The following is a 9,613-nucleotide window of genomic DNA, read 5'->3' on the forward strand; positions in this document are numbered from 1 at the left end:
TCAGGTTGATCGGGATCGGTGTTGTGCTCCTTGAACAAGGTGTATTGTCATGTTAGTGGAATAGCACCCAATGACAAAGGCCTTTAGGCTCTGCCGAGTAAGTGGATAAGACCCCCCATTGGCAGAGACCCACAAGAACTCTTAGCCATAGATCAATATCTCGCTGAGGCTCTTGAGGCTAAGCAGACTCCAAGGCAGTAGCCGCGAAGTCTTCAGCCTAATAAGGTAGGAACCAAGGTTTATTAATACCTACAACATATGTTGTTTACCTGTCTATTTCAGTAGTTAGCTGTCTCTTACCCACCACCAATGGGTGCTAATCAGCTAAGTATATATCTGGCAGGGAAGTTGAATGTATAAAAATGATATTGTCATGTTTACAATAAAAGTTTTATACATACTTACCTGACAGATATAATACGATTAATGGCCCACCCAGCCTCCCCGCGCAGGAGACAGGTGGAAGAGAAGAATTCTGATTAGAAAACTGGAATCGTTCCTAGTCTGCCACCCAGGGCAGGGCGGTAGGATCACCTGACCTACCGGTAGCGTGTGCCGCGAAATTTGAAATTCTGTCGGAGACGACGGAGTCTATAGCTAAGTATATATCGTCAGGTAAGTATGTATAAAACTTTATTGTAACATGACAATATCATTTTTAATAAGTCTCTTCTTAGCCTCGAGCTCCGCCATAAAGGACTACATTGGTCCTCTCTTTCAGGCTGCTGCTGTGAAGGAGCTCGCCCTAGCGACCTGAGAGCATGGGTAGGCGGCTTCGGCAAGAACGCCGCCAAAGGGGACAGCCTACATTCTCGACAAGAAGTTGGCTGTCCAGATCTTCACCCGGAGGGAAGGCAACGGGTTACGTGGACCCCGCCGCAGCAGCTCCGGCGATAGCCTCGATCCAACGGCAGGTGGAACAAGCCTTCGTTAGCGTGTCGAGCCAGGACATCGTGCCGGACGTCGCCACCCTAGATATAAATGTAGAGCCAATGACGGTAGGGTGTAGAGGACTTGTTAGTCGAGGGTAGGTACTTCGGGCGCTCAAGGGCTTCCCCTTGGGGCGCACCTGGATCTTCTTCCCCTGTTCCTTCCTCTTCCTCTTTCCAAGGCTTTACAGGATCTGAGATCCCTACTCCTACGCCTACTGTTTCTGTGCCCCCTAAGGTAAGGGACACAGAGAACAGAAGACCCTCCAGAAGACGACGCCAAAAAGACGTCATCTTCATCACGCAAGTCTTTCGGCTTCCTACTCCGGAGCAGTGAAGGGTAAATCTGAACCTTCACACTCGAGAGGGTCTAGAAGCAAAGCTTCTAAGGAGAAGGTCCACGCTCCAGCCGAGCCAGCACCATCCCCTGTAGCTGCTGGAACTCCCGGTGACTCCTGCCGGGATCACGGGTCTTAGTGCCTTTGATCCCACTACCTTCTCGGCAGGAGTTCTACAACAGGTAGGGAGAAATGGTTGGATCGCTGGGTAGAGATTTGAGCAAATGTTTGCTCAACTCTCCAACAGCATCAACCAATCAGGTCAGTCCATCCAGGACCTCTCTAACCGTGTGCTGGATCACGATAACCACTTTGCTGGGCCTGAACCAGGCTCCCTCGGGCCAACTTCCCGGTGGTAGGTACTGGTATGGCCCAGTTACCCGCTTACGATTCTCTGCCCAGCATTTTCCATGAACAATCCTTGGGGGTAGCAGCCTATGCTCCCTACAAGGATGGTATGATCTCGATTCCGGAGTGTGGAAACAAGAAGGATCGAGGACTTTGAGTTCTACCTTGCCGGATTGACCCCACCTTTTATGGGATATGCGAGGCTAACAGAGATAGCTCTCAATGGGAAGACAAGATCCTTAGGGAGACTGTCCTGTATAGTAGGGACCACGCCCAGAGGGAGTGGGTTCACTGTCTGGAGGATTGGGATTGCTCCAATACCAGACTTTCCCAGGCCTTCAAGAGAACCCCTTCACCATTTTTGCACGGAGGAGGAGGGCTTTCACTCCCCTTTACAACAAGATGGTGGAGACGACCCTTCAAGCAGTTAAGAAGGATGAACCCCTCCCACAGCTCAGGGAAGCAGAGCCTACATCTCCCCTCTTCCCTGCATTTGGTGAATTATGGGAGAACCTACCAGCTACTTTCTCGGTAGGAAGCTGAAACTGGACTGTTGCCATTGGAACCGTTTGGTTTGGAGAAGCTACCATAGACTGCTGATTAGCCTCATTCAGGCAAGAATTCGACTCCCGGACTAGGCTAGGGAGGTCACTCAACTCCCTAGTCATAACTGAAATGGCTGCTCTCTCGTATGGTACGGAGCCTCTCTTTAAGATCTTAGCTAAATCACAGCTACAGACGGTTCAAGCAGACGCTTATGACTTTTTCGTCGCCAGAAGGAATTGTCGTAAGCCATGTTCTGCAAGGGAGGCTTACCATTCGTCATGAGCCAAACAGGCTTCTCGCTTCCAACATGTGGGGCGCGGAACTGTTCCCAGAGTCTTCTGTAAACGAGGTGCACCACGAAGCTTCAAGGCTTAACCAAAGCCTTAGAGCTCGGTGGGGTATCTCAACCAAGAGGAGCAGGAGAACCCCTCCCTCTTCTGGTAAGAAACTCAAAAAGACTAAGAGGTTCCAACCATACCAGAAGCACCAGCAGCAGCAGCATCCTATACCGTCTCCCCAGCTTTCAATCCCATGTTTGAAAGCCAGGCTTTCCCAAACCTTCAATAGGTTTGCAAGGGGAAGCAGGGCGGAGGGAGGGGTAAAACTTTCGCCAGGCGCGGTCGGGGAAAGAGCTACCAACAGAGGTAAACACTTCCGAGGGGGGGGGGGGACATGGAGGCCATCCCACACAGCAGCAGTGAGGCCCCCCTCCCCAGGTAGGAGGGGGAGGGGGCTGTTCCTTCCTCTTTCCGTCAACAGGGTTGGGGGTTTCCAGGGCAAAAAATGGGGGCCCAACAGAGCATCGTGTCCAAAGGACTAGGTTGGAGTTGGATCAAAGATCCTCCACCAACCAGATCATTTCTTCAACTACCATCAGAGGAATTGGCAGATTATGCAGAAGAGCTCCTTCAGAAAGGAGTTGTGTCGAGAGTCAAGCATCTAAAGTTTCAAGGGCGCTTGTTCAGCGTGCCAAAGAAAGGCTCTTCAAAAAGAAGAATAATCTTAGACTTGTCCCAGCTAAACTTTTTCATTCGTTGCGACAAGTTCAAAATGCCCGTGGGGCCGTCACCACCTCTATCGATCTTACAGACGCATACTATCATATCCCAATCGCGAGACACTTTCGCCCTTACCTAGGTTTCAAGCTAGGAGACCAAGCATTCTCTTTCAAAGTGATGCCCTTCGGACTGAATGTAGCCCCCAGGGTATTCACGAAAATAGCGGAAGTAGTAGTTCAACAACTGAGATCACAAGGGATAATGGTAGTAGCGTACCTCGACGATTGGTTGATTTGAGCACCAACCGTCGAGGAATGCCGCAAAGCCACAGACAAGTAATACAATTCTTGGAACATCTGGGGTTTCAAATAAACAAAACGAAATCCAGATTCACTCCGGAGACTCGTTTTCAGTGGCTAGGCATCCAATGGGACTTATCCTCTCACAATCTGTCAATTCCGGTGGCCAAAAGGAAAGAAATAGCCAAGTCAGTGAGGCAATTCCTCAAGAACAAGCAAGCTTCAAGGAGAAACCAGGAAAGAATCCTAGGTTCCCTCCAGTTTGCCTCAGTGACAGACGTCCTTCTGAAGGCAAGGTTAAAAGATATAAACCGAGTTTGGCGCTCAGAGCAAATGTCAAATCTCGAGACAAGTTGTCAGTGATCCCACAAATCCTTCGCAACCAACTTCGTCCATGGGCGAAGGTAAAGATCTCTCCAAGTCAGTTCCCCTTCATATCCTCCTCCGGCGTTAACTATTCACACAGACGCCTCCCTAACTGGTTGGGGAGGATACTCTCAGTTCAAAAAAGTCCAGGGGACTTGGTCCGCTCAGTTCCGCCAACTCCACATAAACGTTTTGGAAGCAATGGCAGTATTTCTTACCTTAAAGAAGCTCCTTCCTCCGAAGAAGTCTCATGCTAAAGCTAGTTTTGGACAGCGCAGTAGTAGTACACTGCATCAACAGAGGGGGATCCAAATCCAAACATGTGAACCATGCATGATAGCCATTTTCTCCTTAGCGAACAGGTTACAAATGGCATCTATCATCCACCCATTTAGCAGGGGTAAGGAATGTGATAGCGGACGCCCTTGTCCCGATCAGTTCCTCTGGAATCAGAGTGGTCTCTGGACAACAAAAGTCGTTTCCAGTGGATACGCCGGAGTGTTCCAGGTCTCCAAGTAGATCTATTCGCCTCACAAGCGAACCACAAGCTCCCTTGCTATGTGGCCCCCAACCTGGACCCTCTGGCCTATGCCACGGACGCCTTGTCCATAGACTGGAATCAATGGAGCAGGATTTACATCTTTCCTCCAGTGAATCTTCTCTTGAAAGTTCTGAACAAACTCAGGACTTTCAAGGGACAAGTAGCTCTTGTAGCTCCAGATTGGCCAAAGAGCAACTGGTACCCCTTACTATTGGAATTGGGTCTCCGACCTTGACGGATTCCCAATCCCAAACTGTCTCAATCAGTACAAATGAGGACTGTGTTCGCTTCCTCAGGAATTCTCAAGACCCTAACTTTATGGACTTCATGAAGTTTGCGGCTAAAAAAGATGCAGATATTGATCCCCAGAACATCCTCTTCCTAGAATCAGATAAGAGGGAATCAACTCTAAGACAGTATGATTCTGCTGTCAAAAAGTTAGCATCTTTCCTGAAGGAAACAAACACTACAACCATGACAGTTAACTTAGCTATATCCTTTTTCAGGTCCTTATTTGAGAAAGGTCTAGCAGCTAGCACTATTACCACTAATAAATCAGCTTTGAAGAAAATCTTTCAGTTGGGTTTTCAAATAGACTTAACAGAATCTTACTTTTTGTCTATTCCCAAAGCCTGTGCTAGACTTAGACCTTCTGAGAGACTTACTTCAGTTTAATGGTTTTTAAATGACGTCCTCAAGCTAGCTTCGGACACTGACAACTCGTCTTGCACATTTATAATGTTACTTAGAAAGACGCTATTTTTACTAAGCTTGGTCTCAGGGGCCAGAATTTCAGAACTGTTGGCTCTATCCAGAGATACGGGACATGTGGAATTTCTCCCTTCAGGAGAAGTTTCGCTTTCCCCGGATCGCAGTTTTTTAGCTAAAAATGAGGATCCTCTAGCAAGGTGGGCACCTTGGAAAGTCATTCCTCTTCCCCAAGATCCCTCTCTCTGTCCAGTAATGACCTTAAGAGCCTTTCTGTCTCAGACATCCTCTAGATCCTCAGGTCCTCTCTTTATGAGAGAAAGAGGTGGCACCTTATCAGTAAAAGGAATCAGGCAGCAGATTCTTTACCTCATTAAGCAAGCCAATCCTGAATCATTCCCAAAAGCACATGATATCAGGGCAGTAGCTACCTCTGTTAATTATTTCCAACATATGAATTTTGATGATCTTAAGAAATATACTGGATGGAAATCACCGACAGTCTTCAAGCCGTCATTACCTAAAGTCCTTGGAATCCTTAAAATTTTCAGCAGTGACAGCGGGAAACATAGTTTCCCCTGACTCTGCACAGTAGTTATAGTTGAAGATCCAGGTTTCCTTTCTACCTACTTTGTCTAACATGTCTTACCCTACCGTTATGCTCTACATGGTTCCTCTAGCCATTAGCTTGCTATGATGACATATTGGTGGAATGTCCCTTATTTTTTTGCTATGGACACCCACATGACTTTGCATGTAAATGTGCTTCAGTGTTTCTACCCTTATTTTTATGCTAGGGTAGAACACGATAACTTTTGTCTATTTTGTATATATATATTAATTTAGTTTTAGTGAATCTTCTCGCAATTTTGTTTTGATACCATAATATTAAGCTATGCTTTACCCTTTATTATTATATTAAGCTAGTTTTAAGTACCCTTATATTGTAATTTTGTATCATAACTTTTGATTCGCTTATATTATACTTTTATTTTATTTTATTGTTTCATTAAGACCCTTCATTGTCATCTTGTGCTGTTTCTCTGGTACTATTTCACAGGGCGACATGAACTGAGCCCAGAAAAGGGATTTTGACAAAGGAAAAATCTATTTCTGGGCGATGGGTTAGTGTCGCCCTGTGAAACCCACCCATATTGCCCACCCTGCAGCCCAAGATGGACATCTTAAGAAAAGGATGACCACTAGAGGCGCTGCACCCCGCGTGGCGTGGGTATTAGTAGTAGTAGCAGACGCCTCCACCTTTGGATCGGCTCTCTCAGGTGGGGGATTTTGATGTGGAAAGTTCTAAATGGCAAGAGGCTCGTGGTAGTGGTTTCACTCGCCCCTGTTACCATACCGACACTTCTTTTATAGAGTGAGTGAGTCAGTTATACTGACATCTTCCTGAATTTATTTTTTCTCTGGTATTTATTAGGTTATTTACCCTAGAAATAATGAACTTAAGGATTATTTCACAGGGCGACACGAACCCATCGCCCAGAAATAGATTTTTCCTTCGTCAAAATCCCTTTTATATGTTGCTCCTTTGTTGAATGCTGGTGGTTCGTGTTGGTCAAGTTTGGATTGGCCTTCATTAAAGGGAAGTTATTTCTATATTTTGGATAACATTCAAAGTAGGGCATGTAGTTGTGTAGGCAAGTGATTAGCTATGTCACTTATGGTCCATTTTGTCCCCCTCTCTGGGGCTTATTGAGCACTTAACTAACCATTAACAGTAAGCAAACCACTCCATTCAAAGTGAGCAGCAAATGGAATAACTTCTATATCAAATGCAACTCATAAGTTATAACATCTCCCAAGATTTTAAAAATTTCCTATGATGCTGTAGTTTCACATAAGTGACTTACCGAACAGTTACATAGCTTATAGCTTCTCACTGCGGCAGTCGAAATTCAATTGTTGGCGCCAGCGGCGTTGCTATCTCAAGTATAGGTGATACAAGACCCGCCCACATCCGGGAACCCTGGGTACTGCTAGCCTTCTACAGTCAATTTTCGTTTCTGCCGCTCACGGGGTAACACCTGTGAGATTTTCGCTGCAGTCTCCTGCGTCGCCATTTTGGATTTTGGTTTTTGTTTGGTGATGTACAAGTTTTTGGTTTTTTCTTGCCAGTTAGCTATCTCTATTCAGTTTTTTGTCATTATTGCTAATTATGTCAGATTCTAGTTCATCTGCTGTAAGGTTTTGCAGCGCTGGCTGCAAAACAAGATTAGCTAAGTTATGTCACGATCTGCACTCTAAGTGCACTAAATGCAGAGGACAAAATTGTAATGGTATGGATGTGACATGTGATGAATGTAAAGAATTGGATGAACAGGGATGGAAGGCGGTTAGACGCATGCTGAGAAAATGGAGAAAGATAGGAAGAGGAAGGCAGCTCTTAGGGCTAGTAGTAAGAATAGGTTAGAAACTACTCCTGTTCCTTCGGAGACAAATAAGTCTTCTCTTGCTCTCCTTTATTAGAGAATATTTATCCAATTAATAGTCCTCCTACTTCTCCTTTTGATTACCCCTGTTCAAGTTGCCCATGTTTCCGAACCCAACACCATTGCCTTGCTTGAGTCTAAGATGGATAAAAGTTCGAAGTGTTAGCTGAATCAGTTATGAAGTTAGGAATGTCTTTTAAAGCTTTTCGTAGATAGTACAGTGAAATCTAGTGCAGTGCAAAGGAGGAGGCGGTTGTCCGTTCCCCCCTCGACTCCCAGCGAAGGTCACTGTCCCGCTCCCCCGCAACCGGGAGAAGACATACCGGAGGTCGGAAGGAGTCTGGGGGAGTTTGCCCACGGTCAGCCGGGTGTCGTCCAAAAAGATGTGGAAAGGTATTAGTGTTTGTGATTCTCGTCTGTCTTCTGATTCGGAAGTGCAATCGCCAGTGTGCAAAAGGCAAAGTGATTTGGTGTCTCGACCGTTAAAAAGACATTCGATTCTTGCGGGTGATTCGTCACCGACTCCTGTTAAGAAGTCTAAGAGGCAATGGAGTCCTCAACCTTCGTGTAGTTTTGCTCCGGATGTGATATTTAGTGAATCTCCTCCGCAGTCGTATTTTTCGGCTAAAAGCAATGGCTCTCGGACTAAACTTCGTGATAATTCACGATCGCTGCGACTCTCCAAGCGAGTCTCAGTCGCAGTTTCGGCTCGGTCGCCTCGTTCGACTCCGTATTACTGTCCAGAGAAGCGTATTCGCTTGTCTTTGTTCGACTCCCCTCGCCGTGAGTCGATAGGAATTTCGACTGGTTGTTCGCCTGTGTCGACTCGTTGTGCGGAGACTTCACCTGTTAGTAAGAATCGTTCTTCGACTGAAAGACCATCGCTTCTACAGTGTTAGACGATTCTACCTTAGCTCCATTTGAAGAAGCATTTTCCAGGATCTTTATGAGTTTGTTGAAATCCTCCACCGGGGTAGAAACATAAGCCTGATTTCGACTCTGCTTCCGTGCAGTCTGAAGAGGAAGCTTTGGATCAAGATGACAAGGATTCGTCGGCTTATTCGAGTCTTCTTAAATTTTTCCTGTCTACTTATCCAGATTACTTTGAACCTGCTTCTCCGTCTTCACCGCCTTCAATGTTCGTTAAAGATAGGAAGACAGCGTATTCGTGTCTACCTAAACTGGTTCTTTCTCAGTCCTCGAAGCAGGCCCTTAAGGAGTCAACAGAGTGGCTTTCTAAGAAGAGGAAAACAGGTAAGGCTTCGTTTGCTTTCCCACCTTCTAAGCTTCAGAGTAAAGCGTATCGCTTCTACGAACTGGAGAAGTTCCTTCTTTGGGAGTGTCTGCCTCCTCCCAGGGAGACTTCTCCGGTTTAGTGGACTCACACCGAAGAGCAACTTTTTCGTCAGCTAAAATTTTGTTTTCTTCTTCAGAGCTTGACCATTTGGTGAAGAATATTTTTAAAGTATTTTGAGGTATTTAGTTTTTTGGACTGGACTATTGCCTCTTTAGCTCGCAAGATTGAAGACTGTCAGTCTTTAGAAGAAGATTTTGCCGCAGAACGGGTTAGGAGTTCTGTCCTGTGCGGATAAGGCTGTTTAGAGGATGGTTCAGGAGAATTAGCAGCCCTTTTCACAATGGGAGTGATGAAGAAGAGAGAAAGGTAGTGTTCTTTCGTGCTAAAGGAGTCACTAATAACCAGAAGTCGGCTCTCATGTTTGCTCCTCTCTGTAAATCTCATCTTTTTCCCTGAAGAAACCATTCAACAAATTCTATCGGATTTAGAAAAGAAATCTACTAATGATCTCCTTCTTCAGTCTTCTAGACGTCCGAAAGAGCCTACTCCGACAGGAGCTAAGTCTTCTCCTCTTCAGAAGCATCCCTTTCGAGGGAATAAACCGAAGTGGCAACGACCCCAGGACTAATTTGCGTCCACGTACAAGTCCTCAAAGAAACCTCCCCCCAAACCTTCGGACAAGTGAGAAGCCGTTCCTTCACGTGCAAGTATAGGCAAGACTCCATCTTTTTTGGGAAGAATGGAGTCGAAGAGGTGCAGAGCAATGGGTAGTTCAAGTTCTTCGAGAGGGGTACTC

Source organism: Macrobrachium nipponense, chromosome 25 (assembly GCF_015104395.2).
Source record: "Macrobrachium nipponense isolate FS-2020 chromosome 25, ASM1510439v2, whole genome shotgun sequence".
Lineage (NCBI taxonomy): Eukaryota > Metazoa > Arthropoda > Malacostraca > Decapoda > Palaemonidae > Macrobrachium > Macrobrachium nipponense.